Raw genomic sequence first — 25,315 nt, 5'->3', positions numbered from 1 at the left:
ATTAACACCTCCATATGAGGCAATGGTATTCGCCACAGTACACCTATAGAAATTTGTTATTCTTTGGTGACATACCAAATCTCCTCAAACTTCAAATGAAGTACAGCAGCTGGCGTGCCTTCATAGCGATTGCATCAATATGTTGGGCCCAGGACAGATCCTCTGAGATGTTGACCGATAGGAATGTGTAACTGCTTACTGCTGACCCCCTCAATAGAGATTGTTGTGTGATTTCCCGACTTCCATTTCCTGAAGCCTACATTGAGTGCCAAGCTGTTGTTGCAATATCACTTGACCAGACTGTCTATTTTGCCCCTGTATTTCTTCTCATTGCAATCTGAGGATAAGATAACAAATTTAGTGCCTCTATTAAAAAAAGGAGAGATCAAACTCAAATCTGGGCATTTGCACTTGCAGCAACAATAAGGAAAATGGTAGAGCCTGTAATAAAGAAAATGAGTACAAAAAGTTTGGAACATCAAAGCTATTGGTCAATATTGGCATGGATCTATGAAAGGGACAGCAGGCAATAAACCTACTGGAGTTTTCAAAATGTAAGTTGAGTATTATTATATGCAAACGTGCATGTCTGCACAGGTATGATGAAAACCTTACTTGCAGCAACATCACAAGCACATGGGATCATATAAGCAACATTGGCAAGAAATCATAAGTTGTACAATTTTTCAAGAAAGTAATACAATTATAGTAAAAAGTCAATTTTAGTGCAAAGTTAATAGAATCATGATTGTGTTGTTAAAATTAATGGAGTCTCAGATTTTGTTGGTTGGTTCAAGAACCATATGGTTGAAGGGAAGTAACTATTCTTGAACCTTTTGATGAGAGACAGAGGGTTTCTGTACCTCATTCCTGATGAAATGATGCCAAAGATCAAATGGTGGGGATTTTTGACAATAGATGTTGCCTTCCTGAGGCAGCACCTCCAGTAGATATGATTGATGATGGACATTTTGAGGATGTAATTGCAGTTGACTGATTGTAACCAATAATTTGCAGGTTTTAGTACAGGAGAATTTTGCCATGGAGGTTCCCACGCCCAGCTGCAAAAGGAGGAATGCTGGGGTAAGCAACCCTCAACCCATCAAATACCAAAACTCAGAAACACCAACAATTGCACCAAAGACCTCATCTGTGGGAGAGGAAGTGTATCTTCGCTGAGAAGATCTATGGAGTCAGCCCAGGGCTATGGACTTTTGCGAGCAGCTGATGTCAGCCCATGTCTCAGTAGGGGTGATGAGCTGAAGAAGAAGAAGTATTGGAGATGATATTATGTACTTTGGAAGGGTTCAAAAGAGGTTTACCAGAATGCTGTCTGGATTAGAGGGTATGAGCTACAATGAGAAATTGGTTGGATGTGGTCCTGATGAAGGGTATCTGCCCAAAATGTTGACCTTTTATTCCCCTGCATTGATGCTGTCTGATTTGCTGATTTCATTCAGCATTTTGTGCATGTTGGTGAGACAGGCTGTTTGTTCAAGAGTGTCAGAGATTGAGGAGAGACCTGATATAAGTTTATAAAGTTATGAGAGGCCTAGATAGACCTGATCGTTGGAATCTTCTCCCCAGGATAGAAATGTCAAGTAATTAAGGAGAGGAAGGAAGATTAAAGGAATTCATTTTTTACATGGAGTGTGTAGGTGACTGTTTTAGGCTGCTGTGGTGGGGCGTGTGGAAGGTGGAAGTAGATACATGTCTTATGTTTAAGAGGCTGTTAGATAGACACATGGATATGTAAGAAATCGAGGGATGTCAATCTTGTAGATGCAGAAGAGATTTAGTGCTGAGGGGCCTGTTCCTGCCCTGTACTGTTCTGTGTTCAATTGTAAACTAGGCAGCTAAGGAAAAACTTTTTAAGTTTCACTTCTACTTATAGGCGTCAAAGTCAGTAAAATCAAACTGGGCTGTCATAGATTTCCTCCTGCGTGGGTTTTGATATGAAGTGTCAGTGCAGGTCGGTTTCATTCTGAGAATTTTTTTCACCACACCACACCAAAAGAATCATTGCATTCAAAGCCAGCGTATTTCAAAACTATGTTAATTCTTTCTTAATCACTAAAGATAGTGGTTTAGGGAAACTATGGAGGAAAACAGACAGTCAGTGTTTCAGATCAGGACCTTTCATCTGAGCTCCCATTTCCTTCCATAGATGTTGCCTGATCTGCTGAATTCTTCCAACATCCTTGTGTGATTCTCCAGATTTCTGGCATCTGCAGTCTCCTGTATTTCCATCTATACTGAAGAATTGCTTTAAACAAATACCCCCTGCTGCTGCCACATTGCATCAAGTCCTTTAAAATCCGTAAGAGTAGAATTAGACCATTCATCTCATCGAGTCTGCTCCACCATTCCATCATGGCTGATCCCAGATCCCACTTAACTCTATACACCTGCCTTCTTGCCATATCCTTTGATGACCTGGCCGATTGGGAAACTATCAACATCTGCCTTAAATATACCCATGGTCTTGGCCTCCAGCGCAGATTGTGGCAAAGCATTCCAAAAATTCACTACTCTCTGGCTAAAAAAAATCCTCCTTACCTCTATTCTAAAAGGTCACCTCTCAATTTTGAGGCTGTTCCCTCTAGTTCTGGATACTCACAATATAGGAAACATCCTCTACACATCCACCTTATCTAGTCCTTTCAACATTTGATAGGTTTCAATGAGATCCCCTGGCATACTTCTAAATTCCAGTGAGTACAGGCCCAAAGCTGCCAAATGCTCCTTGTATGTTAATTCCTTCATTCCCCAAATCATCCTTGTGAACCTCCTCTGGATGCTCTCCAATGACAATACATCCTTTCTGATATATGGGGCCCAAACCTGCCTGACTACTGCTTCAGCATCATCTCCTTGCTTGATATTCTATTGAGGACATTTACAGCAGTAGGAGCATAAAGAAGCCCTGGAAGATCATTGGGGACACCAGTCACCCCAACCATAAACTGTTTAGGCTACTTCCATCTGGTAAACAGTACCTCTGCATTCATGCCAGGACCAACAGACTACGGGAGAGCTTCTTTTACAAGACACTAGTTTTATAAATTCACATGTCTGTACATTGCAATGGAATCATAATGCAAAGATTTCTACTCCCTCACATTGTGGGACAGGTGTAAAAATTAAATAAATTCAATATTCCCCTTGAAATCATTAACAATCCAAGTATTATTTTACTATGAGAAGTTAGACTATAATTGTGACTCATAACTGAACATAGCTATTCAACACATCAGGCTTATTCAGCTCTCACAACTCTCCCCATCAATCCAATTTTTCCCACATTATTTCCTGTCAGCTGTTCCCTCTGTCATATCCATCAATGCTGTTTGATCCTCCTACCAATTGCCTACATAGAAACATATAGAGTCATAGAAAATTACAGCACAGAAGCAAGTCCTTCAGTGCATCTGGACAACACTGAACCATTTAAACTGTGTAGCTGTGTCGACCTGCGCCTGGACCAAAGCCCTTCATACCCCTTCCCTCCACGAACCTATCCAAACTTCTCTTAAATGTTGAGATCAAAATCACATCCACTTGCGCTGGTAGCTTGTCCCACAATCTCACCATCCTCTAAGTAAAGAAGTTTCCACTTATGTTCCCCTCAAACTTTTTACCTTTCACCCTTAATCCATGGCCTTTGCTTGTAGCCCCACCCAATCTCAGTGGAAAATACCTGCTTGTATTTAACCTGACTTTACCGCTCATAATTTTGTATACCTCTATCAAATCTCCCTTCAGTCTTCTATGGCCTAGGATATGAAGTTCTAACCTATTCAATCTTTCCTTTTAACCAGTCCAGGAAACATCCTTGTAAATTTTCTTTATGTTCTTTCAATCTTATTTACCTCTTTCCCTCAGGTGGAGACCAAAACTGCACACAAATCTCCAAATTAGGCCTCACCAACATCTTGTTTTTTTTTTCAACATAACATCCCAACTCCTGTAAATACTTTGATCTACAAAGGCCAATGTGCCGAAAGCTTTCTTTAAGACCATAAAACCATAAGATATAGGAGCAGAAGTAGGCCATTTGGCCGATAGAATCTGCTCGCCATGCAATCATGGGCTGATCCAATTCTTCTAGCCATCCCTACTCCCCTGCTTTTACCCCATACCCTTTGATGCCCTGGCTAAAGAACCTATCTATCTCTGCCTTAATTGCACCCAATGACTTGGCCTCCACAGCCGCTTGTGGCAACAAATTCCACAGATATACCACTCTCTGGCCAAAGCAATTTCTCTGCATCTCTGTTCAAAATGGACAACCTTCAATCCTGAAGTCATGCCTTCTAGTCCTAGACTCCCATACCATGGGAAATAACTTTGCCATATCTAATCTCTTCAGATATTTTTACACTGGGAATGTTTTTATAAGATCCCCGTTGGATTTATTAATGAGGCTTTCCGTTCCAGGACATCTCAAATGTCCTCTTTCTTTAAGGATCATGGTTTCCCTTCTGCCGTCATCAATGATGCCTTCACCCACATTTCCTCCGCACTTCAGCCCTTACCTCATCCTCCTCTCTTATCACCATTCCGGGCCCCAAACAGTCCTTTCAGGTGAGGCAACACTTCACTTGTGAGTCAGTTGAGGTCATCTATTGCATCCGGTGCTCCCGGTGCGGCCTCCTCTACATCAGCGAGACCCGTCACAGATTGGGGGACCGCTTCATCGAGCATCTCCGGTCCGTCTGCCACAACAGACAGGATCTCCCGGTTGCCACCCACTTCAACTCTGCTTCACATTTCCATTCAGATATGTCCGTACATGGTCTCCTCTACTACTGTGATGGGGCCAAACTCAGGTTAGAGGAGCAACACCTCATATACTGTCTGGGTAGTCTCCAGCCCCTTGGCATGAACATCGAATTCTCCAACTTCCGGTAATTCCCTCCCACTCCCTTCCCCCATCCCAGTTTCACTCTGCCTCCTCTTCCAGCTGCCTATCACCTCTCTCATGATTCTGCCTTCTTCTACAACACAGTGCTTAAATTCCTTCTTCACTTTTCCTGCCTATCCCCTCCCTGCTTCCCTTCCTCGACCCCTTGATCTTTCCTCTGATTGGTTTTTCACCTGGCATCTACCAGCCTTCTCCTTCCCACCCTTCCCCCACCTTCTTTATAGGGCTCCTGCCCCCTCCCTCTTCAGTCCTGACAAAGGGTCTCGGCCTGAAACGTTGACTGTTCATTTCCACGGATGCTGCCAGACCTACTGAGTTCCTCCAGCATGTTGTACATGTTGCTAAGTAATAGTCTGCCCATTTATTTCTTCCATTAAAGTGCATGACCATACACTTTCCAAAATTTATTTAATTTGCCACTTCTTTCCCTATTCCCCTAAACTATCAAAGTCCCTCTGCAGGTTCTCTGTTTCCGCAACACTACCCACTCCTCCAACTATCTTTGTATCATCAGCAAATTTAGCCACAAATCCATTAATCCCATAGTCCAAATCATTGACATACATTGTAAAAAACAGCGGTCCCAACACTGTCCCCTGTGGAACTCCACTGGTAACCAGCAGTCAGCCAAAATAGGGTCCCTGTATTCTCACTCTGTTTTCTGCTGACCAACCAATGCACCACCCATGTTGGTAACTTCCCTGTAATTCCATGGACTCTTATCTGGCTAATCAACCTCATGTGCAGCACCTTGTCAAAGACCTTCTGAAAATCCAAGTACACCACATCCGCTGCATCTCCTTTGTCTACCCTCCTTGTAGTTTCCTCAAAAAATTGCAGTAGGGTAGTCAGGCAGGATTTTCCTTTCAGGAAACCATGCTGGGTTTGGTCTATCTTGTTATGTGCCTCCAGGAGCCAGTAATCTCATCCCTAACAATCGATTCCAACAACTTCACAACCACTGATGTCACACTATAGTTTCCTTTCTGCTGCCCCCCCATCCTTCTTAAATAGCGGAGTAACATTTGCAATTTTCCAGTCATCTGATACAATGCCAGAATCTGTCATTTCCTGAAAGCTCTTTATGACCCTATCTACATGTAACACCACTTCCAATGAATTATGGACCTGTATTCCAAATTCCCTTAGGTCTACTACACTCCTCCGTGCCCTGTTGTTCACTGTGTATGACCCACTGTCATGGTCTGGTTTGCGAAGTCTGTGTTCTGGTTCACGGTCTGGTCCGTGGACCCCAGACTCTGGGTCTTCTGGCTGTCCCTTGCTTCAGTTGGGCTTAATCAGAGGCAGCTGATGCTTGTCTTGGGGTGGGGAATATAAGTGGCCCTGGTTTGAGTATGGGGACTAGTTCGTCTTGTCAGTATCCCGTCCTCACTTCTGTGGGATAGGTCAGGCTGTCTTTGCCTTTACCCTGTGTTTGGATCTGTACATTCCTGCCCTTGCCTCTGTTGGGTTAGCCAGGCTGTCTTTGCTGTTATCCCGAGGCTGGACTGTTCCCTTCCCTTCCCCTTCTTTCTGTAGCCCTTGGGTGAAGCCTCGCCTACTTCCTCACCTATTCTCGCTGTCAAGTTCTACTGCCAGAGCAAGACCAGAGACTTGCTGTGTCTAGATAAGGAACCATCTTCCGTTGTTTGGAACTGTCTCTTTGTGTCCTCACCTTCACTAGGTAGGTCCTGTTCCCAAGGAGGGGTCCCGGCTCTGTATTCCACGTTCCTGTCTTCCAAGTCCAAGTCTGAGCTTCATGTCCTCATCCAGCCCAGGAATCCCACGTCCTGCCCGCACGTCCAGTCCTGTTGCCTTGTCACATCTTGTCCTCGCCTAGATCTGGAGTCCGAGCCCGAGTCCCAGGTTCCGAGTCCCTGTCCAGCCTCTGGCTCGGAGTCCTTGTCCAGGTTCCAAGTTCCTAGTTCCTAGTTCCTTGTCTGGGTCCCGCTTTCCTAGTCTAGTCCTTGCCCAGGCCCTGTATCCTAGTCTCATCCAGGGCCTGTGTTGTCCAGCTTTGTTTCTTTCCCACTTCCCTTGCTTTCCTGATACACCTAGTCCTGTTCCTAGTACTTCAGTGTTTGTAGCTTGCATTTGGGTCCACTCTCAACGGCCACCTTATGACACCTACCCTGCTTGGCCCAGCCAAAGTGCAATACCTCACACTTGTTTGCATGATCAATTTCAGAATTATTTATAGTACTCAATTGATCTAACATCAGATTTGTCTTTGGGATGTTGGAGGAAACAGAGGTGCAAAGTATAAAGAAATCCACAAGGAGTACTTGCAAACTCTGCTAGGTTTCATATGGCAGATAAGAGGAAAGGTCAAATCACAAAATAATGAAAAGCACTAGGTAAAGTTTGTTTACACCTTTTTTACATCTTTACACCTGCTCAGCTAGGACAGTAGAGATACCAGACAGGATAGCTGAACGCTGCTCATTTTGGATGTGGGAAGGCAGGGAAATCTCCAGTTCCACTGGCAACAACTGCAAGAAGTGCATCCAGCTGCAGCTTCTAACAATCCATGATAAGAATTTGTAGTTGGAACTGGATGAACTCCAGCTCATTTGAGAGGCTGAAGTGTGATAGTTAGGACATGTAGAGAGGTAGTTACACCCAAGGTGCAGGACACAGGAAACTGGGTGACAGTGAGGGAAGAGGGGTTAAGGAGCCAGTGCAAAGTATCCCTGTGCCCATCCCCCCCCCCCCCAACAACAGGTAGATCACTTTGGATAGTTACTATTGGAGGAGAGGCTTGACCTAACAGAGTAAAGTCACAGCAGTTGGGTCTCTGTCTCTGAATCTGGTTCTGTGAACTCAGTGGGGAGAAGAGGCACACTGGGGAGAAGAGGCACACTGTGGTGATAGAGGGTTCATTAGTTAGGGGAATTGACAGGAGGTTCTGTGGATGAGAACAAGATTTCCAGATGGTATATTGCCTCCTGAGAGCCAGGGTCTGGCATATCTTGGGTTGAATCTTCAGAAGACTTTTGAATCATTGGACTCTCTTCCAGGGAAGGTAACTCCTGTACAGAAGGGATGGTTTGCACCTGAACTGTAGGGGGACTAATATCCTAGTGGGAAGATTTGTTAATGCTGCACAGTAAGATATAAACTAGTATTGCAAGGGGATCGGAACCAAAATGCCAGAACAGTTAGAGGAGAGATTGTGGAGACAGATGTTATTAAGACCTCGGACAAGGTCAGGAATCAAAAGGTTGAGCGTGCTGTGACCAGTGTCCCGAGCTCTGTATATTTCAATGCAAGAAGTGGGAGAGGTGACTGAGCTCAGGGCATGAATCAACACCTAGAATTATGACATTGTACCCATTAGTGAGACAAGGTTGCAGGAGGGGCAGGACTGGGAGCTCACTATTCTGGGGTTTGGTTGCTTTAGGTGTGACAGAGAGGGAGGCATTAAAGGAGCAGGGGTTGCGTTACTCTTCAGGGAAATTCTTACAGCAGTGCTCTGTCAGAACGGAGTGGAGAACTTGACTAGTGAGGTGCTATGAGTGGAACTAAGAAATAAGAAAGGTATGACCACATTAATGGGGCTATATTATAGACCATCCAGCAATCTTAGGGATTTAGAGGAACAAATTTGCAAAGGGATCACAGACTGTTGCAAGAGACATGGTTATTATAGTAGGTAATTTTAACTTCCCAAATATTGACTGGGAATCCCATACTGTAAAAGGACTGGATGGAATAGAGTTTGTCAAATGTGTTCTGGAAGGTTTCCTTCATCAGTACGTAAAAGTCCCAATGAGAGAGTGTGCTATACTAGATCTGCTGTTAGGGAATGAGGCAGGGCAGCTGATAAAAGTTTGTGTAGGGGAACATTTTGTATCCAGTGACCACAATGTCATTAGTTTCAAAGCAAATATGCAAAAAGATAGATCTGGTCCACAGGTTGAGATTCTAAATTGGAGAAGGGCCAATTTGGATGGTATCAGAAATGATCTGGTAACTGTGATTGGGACAGGCTGGTTTCTGACGAAGGTGGACTTGGTAAGTGGGAGACCTACAAAAGTGAAATTTTGAGAGTACTAAGCTTATATGTGCCTGTCAGAATAAAAGGTAAAGATAACAAGTGTAAGGAATCTTGGTTTTCAAGAGATATTGAAGCCCTGGTTAAGAGAGAAAAGGAAGTGCTTAGCAAGTATAGGCGAGCAGGAATAAATGGGGTGCATAGAGTATAAGAAATGCAGGAGAGAACACTTAAGATAGAAATCAGGAAGTTTAAAAGAAGGCATGAAATTTTCCGGCAGACAAAGTGAAGGAGAATCTTGAGGGATTCTACAGATATGTTAAGAGCAAAAGGATTACAAGGGACAAAACTGGTCCTTTGGAAGACCAGAATGGTAATCCATGTGTGGAGCTAAAACAGGTGGAAGAGGTCTTCAATGAATTCTTTGCATCGATATTTCCTCAGGAGATGGACACCAAGTCTATAGTAGTAAGGCAAAGCGGCATCAACTTCTTGGACCCTGTACAGATTACAGAGGAGGAGGTGTTTGCTACCCTGAGGCAAATCAGGGTGGATAAATCTCCAGGGCCTAACAAGGTGTTCCCTAGAACCCTATGGGAGGTAAGTTCAGAAATTGCTGGGGCCCTAGCAGATATATTTAAATTATCCTTAGCAACAGGGGAGGAACCAAAGGATTGGAAGATAGCCAATTTTGTTCCACTGTTTAAGAAAAGCTCTAAACATAAACCAGGAAGTTCTATGCTGGTGAGTCTGACATTAGTTCTGGGAAAGTTATTGGAAGGTATTCTGAGGGACCAGTTATATACTCTAAGTATTTGGATGAACATGGACTGATTAAGGATGGCCAGCATGGTTTTGTGCATGGTAGGTCATATCTAACCAATCTTATAGAGTTTTTCAAGGAAGTTACCAGGAAAGTGGGTGAAGGCAATGCGGTGAATGTTGTCTACATGTGCTATCATAAGGCACTTGACAAGGTCCTGATTGGGAAGCTTGTCAAGAAGGTTCAGTCACTCAGCATTCAGGATAAGGTATTAAATTGGATTATACATTGGCTCTTTGGGAGAAGCCAGATGGTGATATTAGATGGTTGCTTATCTGACTGGAGGCCTGTGACTCATGGTGTGCCACAGGGATCAATGCTGGGTCCATTGCTGGTTGTCATCTCTATCAATGATCTGGATGATAACATGGCTAAATGAGTCAGCAAATTTGCAGATCACACCAAGATTGGAGGTGTAATGGACACTGAGGAAGGCTTTCAAGGCTGGCAGAGGGTTCTGCATTAGTTTGAAAATGAGTTGGAAGATGGCAGATGAAATTTAATGCAGGCAAGTGTGAGGTTTTGCACTGGTAGGACCAACCAGGGTAGGTCTTACATAGTGAACGGTAGGGCACTGAGAAGTGTGATTTAAAAAAATGGGATCTGGGAATACAGGTCCATAATTCATTGAAAGTGGTGTCACAGGTAGAGAGTGTCATAAAGAAAGCTTTTAGCACAGTGGCCTTCATAAATCAATGTATTAAGTACAGGAGATGGATTATGTTGAAATTGTGTAAGACATTGGGGAAGCCTAATCTGGAGTATTATGTGCAATTTTGGTCAACTACCTACAGGAAAGATTTAAAAAAGATTGAAAGAGTATGAAGAAAATTTACAGGGATGTTGCAGGGTCTGAAGGACCTGAGATTGAATAGGTTAGGAGTGTATTCTTTAGAATGTTGAAGATTGAGAGGAGATTTGATAGAAGTATACAAAATTGAAAAGTATAGACAAAGTAAATGCAAGCAGGCTTTTTTCACTGAGGCTGAGTGGGACTACAACCAGAGGTCATGGGTTAAGGGAGAAAGTTGAGGTTTGAGGGGAACATGGAAAATTTCTTCGCTCAGAGGGTCATGAGAGCGTGGAATGAGCTGCCAGCACAAGTGGTCCATGCAAGCTCGATTTCAATGTTTAAGGGAAGGTTGGACAGGAACATGGATAGTAGGGGTATGGAGGGCTTTGGTCTCAGTGCAGGTCAATGGGAGGAGGCCATTTCAATAGTTTCACCATGAACTAGATGGGTCGAAGGGCCTATTTGTGTGCTTTACTTCTCTGTGACTCTATGACTATGACTAAAGGGCATAGGTTTAAGATGATAAGTGTCATAAGTACATCTATGAGGATGTGGTTGAGGCAGGGATAATAACAGCATTTAATTTTTTTTTGATGAGTACATATTTAGTAAAGAGTTAGAGGGATAGAGACTGAATGGGACAGATTTGGTAGGATGAGCTTGGCATGGATGAGTGGAGCCAAAGGGCTCTTTCCTATACTTTATTTCTCTATGACATCATTGGAGGTTAAGGTTGAACCAAGGTTTATGGAGGAACTTCAGTTAAAATAATTCTTTATTTAAAGCAAGGTACATAAAAATTGCTAATTTTATTTTCTGTGTCACTACTGAAGAATGATCTGAAACAAATATACCTCAATGAAAGCACAGCAAAATTCACTTACTGAGCACACATTGTATATAACAGTATTGTTTCTCAAAGCAGGAACTAAAGTTCATGTTTCTTTTTAATTGCCTGTTGCCATTAACATGGAAATGAAGATCTCAGAGCATTACTTTATACGTTGTGTCTCCTGTTTCCAAAAACATACTGGTAGCTATATCAATGACTGTGTTATGTTCTGTAACTTCAAAACATTAAACTAATTCAAAGGAAGACACGGGAGTCTGGGAATGCACATACATCACGTGGAAGTGTAATGACGTATATAATTCATGTATTTGTACATATAATTCATAATGAATTATTTAAATAAACAAGAATGCTTAATCAACCAATATATATAAGCAAGATTACTCAAATATCACTTAAATATTAAATATACACCACTCCTCCCTGCTTGGCGATAAACTCAAACTACAGCTACTATATTTGGACATCCACAACATTTCCACAAAATCCACAGTTTTAAATGATCCGATTCATGCCTAGAGGTTTCATATCTGTGGAAGTTTTCTTACTCTTGTGGGATAATGTCTTTTCTGACAACAAGATCACTGTGCTTGGCTGTTGAAACTTGTGGCTGTGAAGACAATCTCAGGTTCTGGGTCCCCCTCCTGGATGTTTGTAGGAGTTGATTTTGAGACTGCAAGAAGACTGCTTTGGACACATTTCTTCTTCTTCCTTTTTCTTCTAGTTTGTGCATCTTGATTTTAGAAAAGCATACATAGTTCACTGGAGTTTCTCTTATTAATTCTTCTATTGCTCCCTTTACGATATGATCTCTTCTCTTGGTTTCCACATCCACAACATCATCTGACAAATCCTTTGTTTTTGTGTCTCCATTGACTCATTTCTTTTTGGTCTTTTATTCATCCAGCTGGGCTTTGGTCTTTGCATCTACTTTTACACGCAGTTTTTTTTTGTCTCCCACTTGAAGTTCATGCAATAACCTTAAGGCATGCAAGGCAGCTTCTGGTTCTTTATACTCACAAAAGCTGAATGCATGCAACTTTCCTGAAGCTCCTTGAATTATCCTATAGCTTAAAACCAAGCCACATTTTGCAAGTAACTGCCAGATTAACAGATCAGAAGTTTTCTCAGACAGTTGCCTACAAAAACTATTGTAGTCAGACCAAGTCAAATCAAGTCACTTTTATTGTCATTTTGACCATAACTGCTGGTACAGTACATAGTAAAAATGAGAAAATGTTTTTTAACATTTCTTTTGTCACTTTTGTGATCCCTTTGAGCAGCCTCCTTGGACCAATATGTTTTCCAAGCAGAGGTGCAGTGGTTGCCTCAAAACCTGTTTGCCCTCTTTTGGGGAATGGTTCACAGTGGACAGCATGGAGACATTTTTGCATCAACCAGTAACTTCACACCCAGTGAGGACCGGATGGAAAGGCACACTCTTGTACATTCTTCTCGCATAAGTTCAACTCTATACAGTGCCATTATGGAGTAGGAGCCAGAGCTACTTGCCATCAAATAGGCATTGGAGGAATAAGGACATTGGCTGATGCAAAACACCGAGTACTTTCTGATCTGGACTGACTGCCAGAACCTCATATCCATTCAACATACCTGCCAACTCAACCCAAGAGAGGCCTGCTGGACCCTCTTCTTCAAACAATTCAACTTTGCCATCTTCTACTAACACAGTTCTAAGAACACTAAGGCAAACGCCATGTCACGAAAGTTTGAACCAACTGAATCAGAGATCGACCCTCTGCCTATCATTCTATCCTTCCAGATCAACACCCTGATGATTGTCTGGGATCTTGACAACATATCACCATGCTCTACTGCAAGAGCCTACTCTGCCTAACAACCCTGCCATCTGCAAGTATGTGCTGGTGGCCGTGCATTTTGAAACACTCTAGTGGGCCCACTCCTCAACTCTCTGGCCATCCAAGCATATGATGGACCCTGAATTTTCTGCAATGCTGGTTCTGATGGTCCACCATGATCTCAGATGTACATCAGTTTGTTGCTGCCTTCCCTGAGTGTGCCCAGTCCAAATCCTCCAACCTGTGGACCACTGGGCTCCTGCGGCTCCTGCTGGTCCCTTAATGACTGTGATCCCACATCATCATGAATTTCATTATGCATATGCCATCTTCCAATGTGGCCACGGTAATCATGACAGTGGTAGACTGGTTCTCCAACGCGATCCACTTCATTGTTTTCCCCAGACTTCTATCAGCCTCTGAGATGACAGACCTGGTTACCCAATGTGTCGTCCATCTCCATGGCTTCCCACAGTACATTGTATTGGACCAGGGCCCTGAATTCATCTCCTGATTCTGTCAAGCCTTCAGCTACCCTCTTCACACTTCAGTGAGGTGGTCCTCTGGTTATCATCCACAGACAGTCAGAAAGAACCAATCAGCAAGTGGAGATGTTTCTGCGATGCTCCACTACCTCTAACATTTCCACATGGAAGAAGTATCTGCTGTGGGTTGAGCTGCCCCATAATCTACACCCATCCTCTACACCAGATATGTCATCCGTTGAAGTGCTTCATGGCTACCAACCCCCATTGTTCCCTTGTGGAGGAACTAATGGTGGATGTCCCTTCCACCAGGGTCCTGCTTCGCTGATGCCAGGATGCTTGGAAGAGAGCAAGGATGGCTATCCTAGCTGCCAACCACAGCTACACCCACCAGGCTAACTACTGTTGGCACATAACAGACTGGGTCTGGTTGTGGACCTGAGATCTGCTGCCTGTGCACTGACTCCAGCAATCTCTTACCCAGCTCATTAATGCCTTTTAAGATCACCCATCGCATCAATCCAGTCACTTACCATCTCCAGCTATCACTACCCCTCAGGGTCATGCCTACTTTCCATGTCCTGCCTCAAGCTGTTGTCCAAGGGCCACTCAACTCAACTGAGCCTGCACCTCCAGATCGAAGGATGCTGGAAGAGTGTCCAGCGTACACTGCTCTCCGGTTGGTGGATGGGGTGTACATTACCTGGTTGTATGGGATGGTTGCATGAGGCACGAGCAGAGGTCTTCGGTGTTGTCCAGTTTCATCTTGGAAGCATTGCTCATTGAAGAATTCCACCAGATCATTCCAAACTGTCTTGGCCCGCTGAGTGTTGGTTGTGGAAGGAGGGTCCTGTCAAGCCTGCACTTGTTTCTAAATCATCACCTGCAGCCCAGTTCTCATCCACAATCCTTGTTCACTCATGCGAACCAGCCAATTTCAACCAGTTGTTCCGAGCCTTCAGTTACCGTGTTGTCTTGTTGTGTTAAGTACTATTCTCTCTTATTTTGTGGGCCCCCCCATAGCTTGATATTTTGCAGTATTTTAATAAAATACCATTTATTGCTGAATTGCTTTTGGGTCAAGCCTCCTCTGGTTGGCAGGAGGCAAAGAGTTGGAATAAAGGGAACCTCTTCCGATTGGCTGCCAGTGAACTGTGGTGACTCACAGGGATTTGTGTTGGGACTGCTCCATTTTATGTTGTGTAACCCCCTGGGTCGCCTCAGGCTCGCTCAGCTTGTTCTCGTCTAGTGGGAGCAGCCTTCGGCCCCGCCAAACTGGGTAATCAGCTGGTGTGGATGCTGTGTGAATTCCCCGCCTCGCCCAAAACAGTACACCATATGCAATTAAATGAGTACAATTTATAAAGGTTAATATAACTAAGTGATTAATAACCATACAGTATATATGAAGAGAAAAAATAAAGAAAAGGCGCCAAACTTATCAAAGTCCAAACCACTTCATGCCTGCACAACCGTTGGAGCTCAATTACTGAAGTCTTCTGGCCACCATTCGATCCCCTCCGAACTCCTCGACTCGCAGCTCAGGACCCTCCGAGTGGTCAACCAAGCACATCTAGCTTCATCCTCCCTCCTCGGAGTACCTCCTGGCTTCGGACCCCCGCTTGGGGTCCGTTCCTCACCCAGCTTACAGTATTGCGTCCTCTCTCTCTCACGCCCTCGCGCCGATCTGCCCAAATCCCGTTAACAAAAGCTTACAGACTCAGAAGAAAGAACATTAATCCCCATTTGGTTTACAAAGGAATACCATTCTCGTTATCAGTAAATTTTAACAAACAAGCTTCCAGCACTCTCTCGCAACAAAGGAGCATTCCTGCTTCTTAGCAAAACAAAGAAGCCCTTTTGATTACATACACAGTAACAAGGGGAAAAGAAGAAACCCCCCTTTACAGTTGTATGTTAATGAATTGGATGACAGAATAGATGGCTTTGTGGCCATTTGCAGACAATAGGAATGTAGGTGGAGGGGCACATATTGCTGAGGAAACAGGGAGGCTGCAGAAAGACTTGGATGGGTTAGGAGAATGGGCAATGAAATGGAATACAGTGCTGGGAAGTCTATGGTCATGCATTTTGGTAGAAAGACTATTGTCTAAATGAGGAGAAAATTCAAAAATCAGAAGTGACTTGGGAGTCCTCATGTAGGATTCCTTAAAGGTTAATTTGCAGGTTGAATCGGTGGTGTGGAAGGTAAATGCAATGTTAGCATTCATTTCAAGAGGACAGGAATATAAACACTAGGATGTAATGTTGAGGCAAAGCCTCTCTTGGAGTATTGTGAGCAGTTTTGGGTCCCTTATTTAAGAAGGGTTGTGCTGACTTGGAGATGGTTCAAAGGAGGTTCACATAAATAATTCTGGAAATGAAAGGATGAAAGGCCTGTCATATGAGGAATGTTTGATGACTCTGGCCTGTACTCACTGGAATTCAGAAAATGTGGTGGTGGGGGGGGGGATCTCATTGAAACCTATCGAATGTGGAAAGGCCTAAATAGTGTGGATGTGGAGAGGACATTTCCTGTGGTGGGGCAGTCTAGGACAAAGAACAAAGTCTCAGAATAGAGGAACATTCATTTAGAACAGAGAAGAGGAGGATTTTTCTTAGCCATAGAGTGGTGAACCTGTGGAATTGGTTGCCACAGGTGGCTGTGTAAGCCAAGTCATTGGGTATATTGAAGGCAGAGGTTGATAGATTCTTGATTAGTCAGGGCTTAGAAGATTACAGGCAGGAAAGCAGAAGAATATGGTTGAGAGGAAAACTAATCAGAAAATGAAATGGTGGAGCAGACTCACTAGGCTGAATGGCTTAATTCTGTTCCTACGCTTTATAGTTTATGGTCTACATTTCCTGACATGGTGAGGCCTAACATGGAGTAGTTTGTGCAGTTTTGGTCACCTACCTACAAGAAATTTACAAGAACGTTGCTGGGACTTGAGGACCTGTGTTATAAGGAAAGGTTGAATAAGTTAGGACTTTATTCCCTGGAGGGGGTATTTGATAGACATGTACAAAATTATGTAGGGGTATAGATAGAGTAAACACAATCAGAAATTTTCCTCTGAGGATGGGTGAACATAGAACCAGAGGTCATGGGTTAAGGGCAAAAGATGTAATGGTTAAAGGGAACATGAACGGAAACTTCTTCACTCAGAGGGTGCTTAGAGAGTGGAATGAGCTGTCAATGGAAGTGGTGGATGTAGGTTTGATTTCAATATTTTAGAGAAATTTGGATAGTACATGTATGGGAATGGTGGCAAGCCCCTGGGTCTAGGAGGATAGTAGTTTGGCACAAACTAAACGGGCCGAAGAACTTTTATCTGAGCTGTTTGGAGAGAATTATTCCCTCCTTCCATAAAGTTGTCTCAAATTCCACACAACATTATGACATCTGGGACTCTGCTTTCCTCTGAAATATCATGTTCCTTGTATCCATCATTCACATGTGCTTTATGCTGTCATTGTTGATAAAATAGCAGGAAATTGATGTAAAAGCGAAATGACAAATGCACTGGGGAAAAGGAGGATGAGGAGGAATCCAGAGGAGGTATATGAAATCATGAGGAGCATGGATGGGATATAGAGTGAGAAACATTTCCCCAAAGTGGAGCTATCTAAAATTAAAGGAGTGAGTGTAAATTTAAGGGTTTTTTAGCTTAGAAAGATTGTTTTCACCCAGAGGATGGTTGGAATTTGTGATGCACTCTCTGTGGGGGTGGTCGAGGCTGAAACGCTAATAATGCTAATAAGACAGGATGTATTGTGGTCATGTACAACAACGTAGGGACATGCATCATTACACTTTCCTTTGACCTGATGTATATTAGCAAATACGGGGGGAAATTGAATAATCTGGCTGAATATGCTAGAACAAAAAAATTCTCACTCAATGTCAACAACACCAAAGAGATGATTATTGACTACATCAATAAGTAAGATTTCATCCTTACTTTCCTAAGTTGTTGTGTGTTATGCTTACTGCTGTGCTTTAAAACTTGTTTCAGAGAAATCTTGGCTTGTCTGATGGTATTCATCTATGTACTTAAATGACAATAAACTTGACTTGATTTGAGATGGAAACTGGAGGTCCATATGCTGGTCCTCATCAGGGGATCAGGGGTGGAGAGGGTCTTCAACTTTAAATTAGTCAGGATTGTTACTTCAAAGGATCTGTCCTGGGTCCAACACGCAAGTGCCATTACAAAGAAGACATGGCTGCACCCCTACTTTCTTAGAAGTTTGCAAAGATTCGGCATGTATCCAAACCTTTGATAAACATTAATAGATGCATGGTAGAGAGTATACTGATTGGTTGCATTGAGGTGACTTCCTCAGTGCGCAGTTGTTAATGTTTCTCTCTGGGAATGCTTACGTATATATAGGCCCCTGTTCACTTGCCTTGCTCCTGATTGGCTACCCCTAAAGTAGACCTTTAATTCTATTGGTTCACGCTTCTTTGGCTCTTGGGGGTACATAGATGGAGTCTATTTCAGTAAGTTTGTTTACAGAGTTATCAGAAGAGAGCCATGCTTCTAAAATTCTCGTGTCTGCTTCGTGTTTGCCTGCTCCAGAACTTCGCAGTATCCTTCTCTGTCTTCATATACCGACATCAGCAACAGTGGATCATGTTGAGAGTTGAGAGTTTACATTTCAATTTCAAAGGGCAGATTTATAAACGACTCAAATGTATTACAATGGTACCACCAAGATCTGGCTTCATTGCAGAGGCCGGTATGCAAAAGCATTTCCAGTCCTCAAACCCAAACTCTGGGTATGATATGTAGATGTTACCTTTGTAATACCCAAACAAAACAAAATAGAGGATACCTTTATCCAAATCAACAGCCTATTCAGTGACATCAAGTTTAAAATAGCGAGATGTACTTATCGCAAGAAGGACAGATGGTACATTAGAGACATTTGTCTACTGGAAGGGTCCACACATACAGACCAAGTATTGAACTACAACAGCAACCACCCAGCCTGCCACAGGAAAAACTCATTCAAACCTTATTTAAGAGAGCACAAGCACACTGCATCACCACCAAACGTCAGGCCGGGGAAGAGAAGAACTTATTTAAAGTTCTCCAGGAAGATGGTTACCCACAGCAATTCATCTGGAGATGCTTACTAAGGAGAGGAAGTCACGCAGACCTTACTCGACACACATTGAAATGTGTGACCTTGCCCACAGCGTATCACTTGCACCAATCGCCTTTCCAGCTCTTAGCTTCATCCCAGCCCCTCCGGTCTTCTCCTGTCATTTCGCATTTCCCCCTCCCCCCACTACTTTCAAATCTTGTGGTGAACTACGTGCCTGTCTGGACACGCCCCCCTGCTGACTGCTCCTGTGGCTCCTCCCACAGACCCCTGTATAAAGGCGATCGAGGCCTGAGCCGGCCCTCAGTCTCCAGGATGTAGTATGGTGGTCACTCACTGTTTGTTCCTTCTTCCAGTCAATAAAAGCCGATATCTCGCCTTTACGTCTCAGAGTGAGTTATTGATGGTGCATCAAATCTCTTACAATCTTTCCTTTCAGTTAGTCCTGACGAAGGGTCTCGGCCCGAAACATCAACAGCGCTTCTCCCAATAGATGCTGCCTGGCCTGCTGTGTTCTACCAGCATTTTATGTGTGTTGTTGCACTTAACAGAGTCTATCTATTCAATGGCTGTTCCACTAAAACCTCACATATTTTTATTGGCCTTTGCTAAGTTATTATTAACTCAAGTAATCTCCTATTCTGCAGACACTTTCCAATAGGCCCTGCTCAACTTTCAAAGTGGGCATGTCATGTCCAGGAACTGTCTTCAACCCACTCCGTGATCTCGCACTCTGAAGGTAAGTTCCGACAGGCCTTGCTCTCTCTTTAAAATTGGTGCATAAAGTTCACAAGGAACTGTGTCCAACTCTCATCCATTCACCTTACTAGCACCACTGGCATCATTCTCCCTCTTTCATGAGAGCAGTTACAAATCATCATATAAACCTCACATCTGTCACAGTAAGGTTACATTTTTAGCTCCTAATAGGTTTCATTTTGCTTTATGTATTCAGAAAGTATCTTTGAGTTTTTGTGCCAATATTTTATTTTATTTTCTGCTTTCCTAATTTCCCTCTCAAACTTTATAATACTTGCAGGTCCTGATGGCTGAGGTAAACTCCCCTATTTTATTTTCTCTTACCCTCCCTGCACCTGGTTAATCAGGAGATTCTACCCTTTTTCTTTGTGGGATATGTTTGATCAAAATCCCTTGAAATTTCAGCTTTCATCCCATCCATGCAGTGAAACAGATTTATCTTCAAGGAGCCTGTTCTCAGTTCATTTTTGTCAGTTGTTTATCAGTCCAGTTTAATTAGCTTATTCCAATTTAGAACCATTAGTCCTCTTTTAATATTGTGTCACTGAGCTTCCTCCAACCCTGCGATGGATCAAAACTATTCAGCTCATATGACAGTTCATTTCAGAATAAAGAAATTGTGCAGCTTGAACTGCATTCAGTGCAGTTAAAATAACGGTTTGACTGCAAATCTAATGACTTTTGATAATGCCAATGGACGGACAATATACACTGACTAAATAAGGCAGGACATATCCAGTGGTGGTGGGGCTAGAATCTATTAGATTAGATGTCATTCCATGTTTGCCACATTGTGAATTTCTTCACTGCCTTTGAAATCTCCTTACTTCCTCCATTTCTGGCCTCTTGGGTATCACATGCTGTCAGCTCTAAAATTCTTCCTGTAACCTCTTGGCTGTTCTTGATCTCTACTGTACTTTAAAGACACTCAGAATCAGAATTAGAATCAGGTTTAATATCACCAGCATATGTTGTGAAATTTGTTAACTTTGCAGCAGCAGTACAATGCTATGCATAAAGACTGAGAGAAAAAGAAAACTGTGAATTATAGTAAATACATATACATATATAAAACAGTTAAATTAAATAAGTAGTGCAAAAAATAGGAAATGTGGTGTAGTGTTCACAGGTTCAATGTCCATTCAGAAATCTGATGGCAGAGGGGAAGAAGCTGTTCCTGATTCACTGAGTGAGTGTTTGTATCTCCTGTGACCTGAGCTTCCGTACCTCCTTTCTGTTGGTAGCAATGAGAAGAGGACATGACCTGGGTAGGTGGTGGAGGGTTTTTGAACTGAAACATTGTCCAACCCTTTGCCTACACCTTTCTGAGGCACCGCTCCTTGAAGATGACCTGGATACTATGGAGGCTGATTAATTTTACAAGTCTTTGCAGCTTACTTCGATCCTGTGCAGTAGGCATCTCCATACCAGACGGTGATGCAGCTGCCTGACCTCCTTAAAACCTATGTGGCTCTCTGCTCAATTTATTTGGAAATGCTTCTTGTTATTGGCACTATATCAAAATTCTACATACATAGGAACATAGAAAACCAACAGCACAATATAGGCCCTTCAGCCCACAAAGTTGTGCCGAACTTGTCCCGACCTTAGAAATTACTAGGGTTACACATAGCCCTCCATTTTGCTAAGCTCCATGTACCTATCCAAAAGTCTCTTAAAAGACCCTATCGTATCCACCTCCACCACCATTGCCGGCAGCCCATTCCATGCACTCACCACTCTCTGCGTAAAAAACTTACCCCTGACATCTCCTCTGTACCTACCCGCCAGAACCTTAAACCTGTGTCCTCTTGTGGCAACCATTTCAGCCCTGGGGAAAAGCCTCTGACTATCCACGCAATCAATGCCTCTCATCATCTTGTACACCTCTATCAGGTCACCTCTCACCCTCCGTTGCTCCAAAGAGAAAAGGCCGAGTTCACTCAACCTGTTTTCGTAAGGCATGCTCCCAAATCCAGGCAACATACTGTACATGTATCAAATCTATTGAGATACAAGAGAATGCAGCTGCTAGAATCTGGACAAACACCCAAACTAAGTAAGAATTCAGTGGGTGAAGCAGCGTCTGTGTAGACAAAGGGGTGGCTAATGTTTCAGTTCAAAAACCCTCCTAGTCTGAGTGTGTGGAAGAAAGATAGCTAATCAATAAAAAGTGAAAGGCAGAGATGAGAGTTAAATGGTAGAAGGAACCAGATGAGGCATGGCATGATAGACAGATGGAGGCAGATTGTAGGGTGGGGAATGGAGATTAGAGTGTGTTGAGACAAGGCTAATAAAGTGAAAGCAGACAAGGGGGAAATGATGGGAAGTTAGACCCAGGGAGGGAGGGAATAGTAAAGGTGAACCATGGGAAATGAATTCCAGTGGAATGGTATGTAGGTTATGGGTAGAATGGAAATATTTGGGGTAAAGTAAGAAATCTAATTAATCTGGTGCTGCAGGGTAGGGGGAAGAGGAGGAAGGATTATGTGAACATGAGAGAGATAGCCTAAGTGGACGGGCGGGAGTTATAAAGGCACATACGGGTGGCTGCTAACTAAAACTCAACTCATACCTTCAGACTCAGGGATACAGAAGAGGAATCCAAGGCATTCAGATTCAAAATAACATTGCTGTTCTCTTACACAAGATATTCTGCAGATGCTGGAAATCCAGAGAGGGAAAGAATACCATAAAGGTTTGGAGGAACTCAGCAGGTCTGGCAGCATCTGTAGAGAGGAATAAACAGTCGACATCTTGGGCAGTGCTGACAGATTCCCAGCACGAAGGGTATTTAAGAGTTCCAACAAAATGGAGTGATCCTCTGTCCATTCTCCCTTGCCTCTGCAACCCCAACAAGACAGGTCTCTCTTGCCAAGCAGTCGCCAATGCTATTGAAGCCCGCAGGGCATGGAAGGGTACACTGGGAGCTCTGCCAAACATAGAAGAAATTTCTGCCTGATGAGATTCACTTTACAATTTTCTGTAGGTTGTTGTAGCATTCAAATAATGTTGAAATGTTATTACATCAAACAACTGCTATGCCAGTCAATTGACTTAGTATTTCTCCACCCATAAAACAATTTGTGAAAATATCATGAGACATTAATGGTGCACCTCACTTTTTCATTCACTTCTCAGAAATCCAACTTTTGCTGCCACATGTAAGTTTAGTGTAGTACCAACAAAAACACTGACCACTCAGGAATGGTCTTCTTGCAATCACCCACTGGTTCTCATCTTTAATGTTAATAGTGAAACAAGAAACAAATTAATAAGCTGCAGTGATTACATTAACAAAACAGGTTTCCAGTGCAAATACATTTTTACCACAAAAATATTTTTTAAGACAAAACAATTTTAAATGCAAATTATCCACACAGATTTAAAAAGCAAAGGCTGCACTTTGCTCTATATTCTTTGCTCTATCAGGGGATCTTCTCATGGCTTTACCACCCCCAGACAGAAACTGGGCACAGCCTGCAAAACAGGAAATGGTGGAAACACTCTGCAGCTTCGACAACATTCTTAGGCAGATAAAAATAAATTTGTTTGAATTGTTCTCTGACTTTGGCAATTTACTTGCAAATGTTTCATCACCATGTGAAGAGATACCATCAATGCACTGTTGCTTTTGGCATATCCTTCGAATACTTGGCTTTATATACTTATCAATCGATTGTATAACCATATAATCGATCGAAGAAAAATTAGTTTCCTCCACTTCCCATCCTTCTGTTCTCCACTCTGGCCTCTTATCTCTATCCTGCCTATCACCTCTCGCTTGGTCCCCTCCTCCTCACCTTTCCTCTATGGTCCACTCTTCTTTCCTATTAGATTCTTCCCTCTTCAGCCCTTTATCCTTCACATCCACCTGGCTTCATCAATCACCTTATATCTATCCTCCTTCCCCTCCCCCTTCTTTTCCAGCCTTGAGGAAGAGTTTCGGCCTGAAACATCAACTGTTTATTATTTCCTTAGATAGTGCCTGACTTGCTGAGTTCCTCCAGTACTTTGTGTGTGTTGTCTTGGATTTCCAGCATCTGCAGATTTCTCTTGTTTATGAAAAACTTTTGTTTGAATAATGCTGACCAGAGATATGCAATACATTGAGGTGGTAAAAAGAACATAATTTCAGATTATACTGCTGTTGTATAGAAAGTGCAGGCCAGCAAATAAATTGCAAGGGCTATGACGACTTGGAAATCGATGTTTTTCCTTTAGTGTGTGAGAGGTCCATTCAAGAGTCTAACAGCAGTGAGATGGAATTCATTCATGAGTCAGGTGCTCTCAAACTTCTCTATATTCTGCTTGATGGGAGAGGGAAGAACAGAGGGTGAGTGGGATTGGAGGGATTCTTGATTATGATGACTGCTTGCCCAAGACAATAGGAAGCATAGACAGAGTAGCTGGAGGGGAGGTTGTTTCTCATGATGGATTGTTCTGTGTTCACAGCTCTTGGCAACTTCTTGTGCTCTTGGATAGAACAGTTGCATCTGGCTACTGAGGTCTGCTGAGAAGATCATCGCGGTCTCTCTTTCCGCCATCACGGACATTTACACCACTAGCTGCATCCACAAAGGAAACAGCATTATGAAGGACCCCATGCTCCCCTCATACAATCTCTTCTCCCTCCTGCCGTCTGGGAAAAGGCTCCGAAGCATTTCAGCTCTCACAACCAGACTATGTAACAGTTTTTTCCCCCAAACTATCAGACTCCTCAATACCCAGAGCCTGGACTGACACCTTACTGCCCTATTGTCCTGTTTATTATTTATTGTAATACCTGCACTGTTTTTGTGCACTTTATGCAGTCCTGTGTAGGTCTGTAGTCTAGTGTAGCTTTCTCTGTGCTTTTTTACGTAGTTCAGTCTAGTTTTTGTACTGTGTCATGTAACACCATGGTCCTGAAAAACATTGTCTCATTTTTACTATGTACTGTACCAGCAGTAATGGTCAAAATGACAATAGAAATGAGTTGACTTGACTTGATATTTTCTATGGTTCATCTATAAAAACAGGTGAGATGTATTGCGGATGTTCCAAATTCCACCTCTGATCACCCCCAGTTAGCTTCAGGAACCGTAGACACTATTACTCCCTGAACATACGGTGCTGTATGACTGCCAATACAAAGCCCTTGAACCTCTTTTCAGATTTGTTCCTGATTCACAAAATCAGCCAGTGCCCTAGTGTTCTCAGATTAATTTTCATACCCCTGCCCAATTGTAACTACCGCTATGATTCCACTCTGACCTATGGTTCAATCGTGGGAATTGCCTGCGGAGCTCCTGGATTTGTGGCCATTGCAGCCAACTGACAACCAGAGATGAAGTTAAAAGAGGTTATTGATAAGTTTGTGGCCTAAGGTAGAAAGAGTCAGTTTTAGAAAACCTAGCACATTTATTTTTCAACATAGTCCCCTCCTACATTTACACAGGTAGTCCAGCGGTCATGGAGCATATGGATCTTGAACCTCCAGAAAGTGTCCACAGATGGGTGATTGTTAAGTTTGTGGCCTAAGGTAGAAGGAGATGAGTTATACAGCTCTCGTTACATGCACATGCAGGTCAACTGTTTGAGTGATTATGTAGAAAGTTTGAAGTTAATACCTCATCGGAGTGATTGATAAGTTTGTGGCCTAAGGTAGAAGGAGATGAGTAATTAACTAAACTTTCTGCGCAATCACTCAAAGGAAAGAAGTTGAGAAGCAGGACCTCAAAGGAAGTAATCTTGGGATTAC

At 43.0% G+C, this 25,315-nt stretch overlaps 1 long non-coding RNA gene across 1 annotated transcript; it reads left to right on the top strand.

Annotated features, from left to right (window-relative positions):
* The first annotated feature begins 1,016 nt into the window (after positions 1-1,016).
* LOC132407198 (uncharacterized) lies at positions 1,017-24,356 on the top strand. The gene is made up of 3 exons (XR_009516400.1): positions 1,017-1,083; positions 19,461-19,552; positions 24,028-24,356. It is a non-coding gene; the product is annotated as an uncharacterized LOC132407198 (long non-coding RNA).
* The last annotated feature ends 959 nt before the right edge of the window (positions 24,357-25,315 follow it).

The sequence above is a fragment of the Hypanus sabinus genome, chromosome 2, assembly GCF_030144855.1.
Source record: "Hypanus sabinus isolate sHypSab1 chromosome 2, sHypSab1.hap1, whole genome shotgun sequence".
Classification (NCBI taxonomy): Eukaryota; Metazoa; Chordata; class Chondrichthyes; order Myliobatiformes; family Dasyatidae; genus Hypanus; species Hypanus sabinus.
This window is presented reverse-complemented; position numbering and strand designations above follow the sequence as displayed.